We start from the raw sequence: 7818 nt of genomic DNA, 5'->3' as shown, positions 1-7818 counted from the left end.
CTGCTCCTCAAAATGAGTTATCATCACTTCTGGAAGTGAGTTTTTAAACTCCTCCAGCAAAATAACCTCTCTAAGATCTTCATCTGTCTTTTCTATCTTTAATGCTCTCACCCATCTATCAAAGTTGCTCTGTTTAATTCTTTCAAACTTGATATAAGTCTGACCCAGTTCCTTTCTTGCATTTCTGAAGCATTGTTTGTACGCTTCTAGTACCAATTCGTAGGGACTCAAAATAGCCTGTTTCACTCCTTCATATTCTCTTGACACCTCCTCTGACAGTGCTGCAAACAGCTCACTAGTCCTCCTACCAACTTAGTCTGAATTAACATTACCCACATACTCTCAGGCCAGTTCATCCATTTAGCCAATTTCTCAAAGGAAGTGAAAAAGGTTCTACATTTTTTTCAATCGAGTTTTAGTAAGGTTTTGACATATTTGTGTATATCCCTACCAGCTCTTTGGCTACAATGGGTTTGCTCATCATCACTCTCTTCCTCACTGAGCCTATCTTCTACCTTCATTTCCATCATTTTAAGTCGGCTATCCCGTCTAATTTGCAACTTTCGAAGTTCAAACTCTCTCTCTTTTTCTTTTTCTTTTCTCTCTCTGCTTGGAACTGTAATTCAGTTTCTGTTCCTTTTCTTTCTGTTCTGCCCTGGCTCTTCTTTCCCTTTCTTTCTCTTTGTCCCCTAACTCCCGCTTTTTAACTTCACTTTCTAACTCCACTTGTCTTATTTCCAATGTAATTTTTTCTAACTCCACTGCACTTACCTGTTTCTCTGGTGTACTTAAATGCTTGACTAACTCCATTACAATTTCAGCTTTCTTCTTATCCCCAGTTAAACTCAATTCTAGCCTGTCTGCTAATTCTAAACATTTCTCTTTTTTTCTGTCTTTCTAAACTTTCTTAGTAAATTTGGGAATCATTTTTGATCCCCAAAACCTCTTTAGCAATGTTAAGAGCCGTTTCCCCACTTTTGATTTAACCAAAAAACAAGCAACCAGAATTAAACAGGTTTTCCACTTCTCACTTAAGTTTTATTTAAAGACCTAGGATATTAATCCTCAAGTCTGTTTAAATCTGCTGGGACGTTTTGTACCCTAAATCTGTCCACTTTTGTCCAGATCCATTCAAATCCCGGACCTGATCTGTCCCAACCTGTCCAGATCCTGGGCCTGAGCCCCCAATCTGTTATAAACTGGAGGTCAACTCCCCCACCTCTGATAACTAAAACTGAAACACCCAGAGACACTCGCCTCACTCTATGATCTGTAAAAAGTGTGAAAAGTGGTATAACCTGTCTCTCACCCCCAATCTGTTTTCAAGGTGTGGTTAAATGAAATAAACTCTGATATTCACTCTATAATCAACAAGTAACAATTTATATACCTAACTCTAACAGTGAACGAATTGACTGAACAATTAACAAACCAAACAATTCCCCTCTAACTACCAATTATTCCAAAAGAAAACAAGATTCTAATCATATGCTGCTCGAATAAATACAAGTCCCACTTATATAAACTAAAATTTTTTTTAAAAATTAGAACTTTGTCCCTGAAAATTACAGCCAGGTTACGTCTTCCAGAATGTTCTGTGTTTTCTCTATTGATCTTCTGTCAGGAATGTTCTCTCTGTGAATTCTTCTGTCTGGAATATTAGCTAAGATTGTTGCAGTACCTTCATTAATTAGACGATGTTTTCTGTAAGAGCTGAGAGAGCTGGTCTCTTATCAGACGGCAGTTGGTTCTCCCCTCATTTTCCAAATGCTCTTATCTTTTATACCCTTGATGATATATCAATTTCTTACAATAGGTTTGGTCCTGTGTCGTCAAAACCATCAGATTTAAATTTAATTGTTTTTTCATAGCTAAGGGCCTGGTTTAAATTAATTGGCTAAATTCAAATTTGTTATCTTGACAACAAAACAAAATTGTGGCTTGACCTGCAAACTGTCCAGCCTTTTGATACAAATGTTACAATTCCAGTGCTCTGTGTGCCTCTAAACTCACAAGCTGCCCGCAGACATTCTTTTTAATCTCCAAGCCTAGAAAAAGCACATCATCTTTTAAAGGGACCACACACTGCTTTCCCTCTGATCATTTTATAATCATCACTATTTTACAAACACCAAATTCTAACATCCTGTCTTCCAATCCCCGAGTACTCTACCCAACTTCACAACACTCATATGCATTTAAGTTGGCATTTTTCACCTTGCTGTATTCCCCAGATACCTCCTCTGATAGTGACGCAAATACCTCACCAGCTCTATCCACCAACTTTATTCGGATTAACAATACTTTTATGGTCAACTGCCTTTTCATTTGTATAGCCACTTTTACAAATGAATTGAGAAAGGCTTCTACATCCTTCTCATTGAATTTTGGCAATGCTTGGACATATTTAAACAGATCCCCACCAGGCCTTAGGCTATGTTGGGTTTGCTCACCATCACTATCCTCCTCATTAAGCCTACCTTCTACCTTAACCTTCACCCATTTAAGTCGACTTTCTTCTCTTGCCAATATCTGAAGTTCAAACTCTCTTTCTGCTTTTCTTCTCTTTCTTTCTCTTTGTCTTCTGCTAGGGCCTTGCTCTCCTTTTCATTTTCTCTGCTTTTAATTGTAATTCAAACTATTTCATTTCCTTTTCTCTTTATTTTGCCTCCAATTCAAGCTGCCCCATTTGCAATTGAATTTTAGCTGTTTCCAAAGATTCCGATGGCATTTCCAGCAGTTTTAAATTCTGTGCAACTGCTACAACTGTGGAGACACAGGCAAACCCAACTTCAGCTTGTTTGCCAATTTGGAAAGCTTTGCCTTGCTGACTTTCTGTAAAGCTCTCAAAGTCACTTCTTCCACCCCAAAAAAACTCTTAGTGACTGAAAGAGCCATTACTGTACAAGGCACACAAAGTTGTTTAAAACAACTGAAATAAACACCCAAAATAAAAAAAACACCAACAATTACCATTCGGAGCCTTTGAGTCCAACAGTCCTAAATCCAACCCGCAATTAGGGATTTTGATCCCAAAAAGAGCCCCCAATTTGTTATGGACCAGACCACCTCTAAATATTTTAATAAGGTGGCCTAGGCCCTGATATTTTCTTATTTTAAAGGCACTAGTAAAATGTCTGTTCCAATTGCAATGCAACTGGTCAAACTATTCAATCGTTAGGCAAAACACAAGTTATTTAAACACTGTATTTAAAATACAACCAAAGAAAGAAGAATTTCAAATAACAACTCTATTGGAAAACTTAACAGAATAATAGATATGGTAACTATTACTAATTAACTGTTTCAATATAGTAAACACAGTCCTTGGCAAAGAAAAAAGAAAATTCAGACACAGATTCTCACATGCATTTCTCCAATCCAGGAGGAAATAACAAAGAAAATTCAGAGAAACAGAAGCATCCAGGAAACATTCAGTGAAGCTTCCCACCTACTAAGACCCCAAAAGCTTCTGATAGAACTGAGAAACCAAAACCCAGAATTCCTAATCTATGGGAGCTGGCCACACCCATTTGGGGTTTAAAAAAAAACCAAGGGCTCCCAAGGTGTTTACTCAAGTGGTCTTAACTAGCTCATCACCTCTGCCTTACAACCTCCCTTTAAAAAAAGGACAAAATAACCTCTTATAGTCAGAGTATTGTCACAGGATAAACTGCTTTATTCATACAGGGTGGTATTTTTCGTAGAGGTAGGTACCAATAACACTGTTTGGTTATAAAGCAGAGAATTGGCACAAATGGGTCTTCTTTTTGATTGGAAAGAGATAGCTAGTGAGGTGTCATGGGCTTCAGTCCTTGGGTCCCTAACTATTTACAATCTATATTAATGCCTTGGATGCTTGGGTAGAATGCACAGGAGCCAAATTTTCAGATGACACTAAAATAGGTGGGAAAGTAAGTTACAATGAAGAAATACAAAAATTACATATGGACAGGTTAGCTGAATGGGCCAAACTTGGTCGGTGAAGTTTAACATGGATAAATGTGAGATTATCTATTTTGGTCAGAAGAATAAAAAGGCAATTATCTAAATGGAGAGAAGCTTCAAAATGTTTGGAGTGTCCTCTTGCATGAAGCACTGAAAACTAGTATGCAAGGAGGGCAAATGGAATTTTGGTATTTACTGTGAAAGAAATGGAGTATAAAAGTGAAATAACACCACAGAGACAAGTATGCTGTCATCAAGTTACCCTTTATTTACACATGGAGCATCCTTAACGCTGATCCAGCTCTCACAGTGAACAGGACATCTGACACTCCTGTTCTTATATGTCAGCCAGGGCTACTTGATTGGTCCAGATTAACGGCCCCAATCAGGGAACTCTAATTTTGAGGTCCACCTGACTGACCTCATTACAATCACTACATCCCTCCCCCTCTGAGACTGAGGACATAGGCTGGTTCTTTTTTGTAGCTCCTCCTGTGGCATTTTAGGACTGGGTGAGGTTCCTCCAACTCTGCTTCGGATACAGGTGGCATGCAATGCACAGTAACTCACCTTTTGTGCCTGGACTATCATGGAAGAAATTCATTTTCCTCTTCAGACAGCAGAGGTGGCAACATCTCCCCTATACCTTCTCCAATCACCTTAAAAATATTCCCCCCCGTAACAGTCACTTCCGCCCTGGGAAAATGTCTCTGGCTATCCACTCTATCTATGCCTCTCGTCACCTTGTACACCTCTATCAAGTTGCCTCTCATCCTTCTTCACTCCAATGAGAAGTGCCATAGCTACCTCAACATTTCCTCATAAGACCTGCCCTATATTCCAGGCAGTATCCTGGTAAATCTCATCTGCACCTTCTCTAAAGCTCCTACATTCTTCCTATAAAGAGACGACCAGAAGTGAACACAATATTCCAAGTGTGGTCTAACCAGGGTTTTATGGAGCTGCAGCATAACCTCGAGGCTCTTAAACTCAATTCCCCTGCCAATGAAAGCCAACACACCATGCGCCTCCTTAACAACCCTATCAACTTGGGTAGCAACTTTGAGGGATCTATGGACATGGACCCCAAGGCCCCTCTGTTCCTACACACTGCCAAGAATCAAGTATTCTGCATTCAAATTCAACCTTCCAAAATTAATCACCACACTTTACTGGGTTGAATTCAATCTGCCACTTCTTTGCCCAGCTCTGCATCCTGTCAATGTCCTGTTTCAACCTACAACAGCCCTCCACGCTAGCCACAACTCCACCAACCTTTGTGTCATTGGCAAATTTACTAACTCACCCTTCCACTTCCTCATCCAAGTCATTTATAAAGATCACAAAGAGCAGAGGTCCCAAAACAGATCCCTGTGGAATGCCACTGGTCGCCGAGCTCCAAGCTGAATACTTTCCATCTACTACCATCCTGTCTTCTATTAGCCAGCCAATTCTGTATCCAGACAGCTAAATTTCCCTGAATCCCATGCCTCCTTACTTTCTGAATGAGCCTACCATGGGGAACCTTATCAAATGCCTTGCTAAAATCCATTTACACCACACCCACTGCTTGACCTTCATCAATGTGTTTTGTCATATCATCAAAGAATTCAGTAGGGCTTGTGAGGCATGACGTGCCCCTCACAAAGCCATGCTGACTATTTCTAATCAAACTATGCTTTTCCAAATAATCATAAATACTATCTCTCAGAATTCTCTCCAATGATTTGCCCACCACAGAAGTAAGACTGACTGGTCTGTAATTCCCAGGATTATCCCTATTCCCTTTCTTGAACAATGGAATAACATTTGCCACCCTTCAATCATCTGGTACTACTCCAGTGGACAGTGAGGACACAAAGATCATCACTAAAGGCGCAGCAATCTCTTCCATCCCTTCCTGGAGTAACCTTGGGTATATCCCGTCTGGCCCAGGAGACTTATCTATCCTCATGTTTTTCAAAATTTCTCACACATCCTCATTCCTAACATCAACCTGTTTGTGCATATCAGCCTATTTCATGCTGTCCTCACAAACGTCAAGATCCCTCTCACTGGTGAATACTGAAGCAAAGTATTCATTAAGGGCCTCCCCTATCTCCTCCGACTCCACGCACAAGTTCCCTCCACTATCCCTAATTGGCCCTACCTTCACTCCAGCCATCCTCTTGTTCCTCACATAAGTACAGAACGCTTTGGGGTTTTCCTTAATCCTACCTGCCAAGGCTTTTTCATACCCCCTCTAACTCTCCTAAGTCCATTCTTCAGTTCCTTCCTGGGTACCTTGTAGCCCTCTAGAGCCCTGTCCAATCCTTGCTTCCTCAACCTTAAGTAAGCTTCCTTCTTCCTCTTGACTAGATGTTCCACATGTCTTGTCATCCAAGGTTCCTTCACCTTACCATCCCTTCCTTGCCTCAGTGGGACAAACCTATCATGCATTTGCAGCAAGTGCTCCCGAAACAACCTCCACATTTCTGTTGTGCATTTCCCTGAGAACAACTGTTTTCAATTTATGCTCCTCAGTTCTTGCCTAATAGCATGATAATTCCCCCTCCCCCAATTAAATACTTCCCTATACCATCTGCTCCTGTCCCTCTCCATGACTATAGTAAAGGTCATGGAGTTGTGATCACTATCACTGAAATACTCTCCCACTGAGAGATCTGATACCTGGCCTGGTTGGTTGCCGATTTCGGTTTTAGGCTAAAGGGTGGCAGATTTAAAACCAAGATGAGGAGCCAAATATTTTCTTCTTACAGTTACACTGGCTGGGGAGATACCATCTCCCAGAAGGTGGTTCTCCCAGGATAAGTCTGAGCTGAGAACCTTCATCATCAGAAGATCTTGAGATCGTTGCTGAATCGCGCTTGCAAGCACAACTTGGAGGATCATTAGTTGAGCTGAGCTGCAATTGATGGATCTTCACACTGGCTTGCGCCTAATACAGGAAAGTCTGGTTCGGACTCTGACAGAGGGACTGTCATGCTTTGCTCTTGATTCCCATTGCTGCTCCCGGTTGCCCAGGGCTGTGGTCCAGTGGGTTCCCCTTGGTTTCCAAAGGTTGGAGGTTGGACTTCACTGGGCTCCTCGGGATGTCTGGTGTTTCTAGTTTGTGGGGTGTACTCCTCTCCTTTTCCCCTGTGGTGTTGTGCCTCTTTTTAATGTTGATAGCCATCCCTCCACGCGTCTTCCTTGTCAGCGGAGCTGCTGGTGTGCCTGTCATGCAGCTGCCTCTTTCTGTTTTGCTGTGAGACCATGGGGGCCTGATATGTTTTCCTCTTCCAGTTGTTTCTCACCAGTATCCACTCCCCTGCCTCCATCGTTTCCTCCTCCTCCATTGACTCCTTCTGTTCCGGTTGTGGGAATGAGACATCTCGGTTTTAGGCTAAGGGGTGGCAGATTTAAAACCAAGATGAGGATCCAAACATCGTCTTCTTACAGTTACACTGGCCGGGAAGATACCTTCTCTTGGAAGGTGGTTCTCCCAGGACAAGTCTGAGCTGAGAAACTTCAACATCAGAAGATCTTGAGATCATTACTGAATTGCAATTGCGAACACAACTTGGAGGATCATTGGTCGAGCTGAGCTGCAATTGATGAGATCTTTACAACTGGCTTGGGCCTAACACCATAGCCAAGCAGTGCTATGACCTCTGCTGGTGCTCATGCCCTTGCTGTCCTTTGGGAGTCCATGGCTCATAATGCCACTTTCAGTCATCTGAAATCCATAGGCCTTTGATTTGTTCGGGGAGAAACAATTGCTGTTTCTTCAGCCTGGGTATTATCCTGCGAGGAGGCAACTTCACCATCACCAAGGTTAAGGAGGTGGTGGGTGGGCACCTCCTTGCAGCAGACATTATATACAGAAAT

The sequence above is a fragment of the Rhincodon typus genome, chromosome 19 (assembly GCF_021869965.1).
Source record: "Rhincodon typus isolate 14 chromosome 19, sRhiTyp1.1, whole genome shotgun sequence".
In the NCBI taxonomy this organism is placed as follows: domain Eukaryota; kingdom Metazoa; phylum Chordata; class Chondrichthyes; order Orectolobiformes; family Rhincodontidae; genus Rhincodon; species Rhincodon typus.
This window is presented reverse-complemented; position numbering follows the sequence as displayed.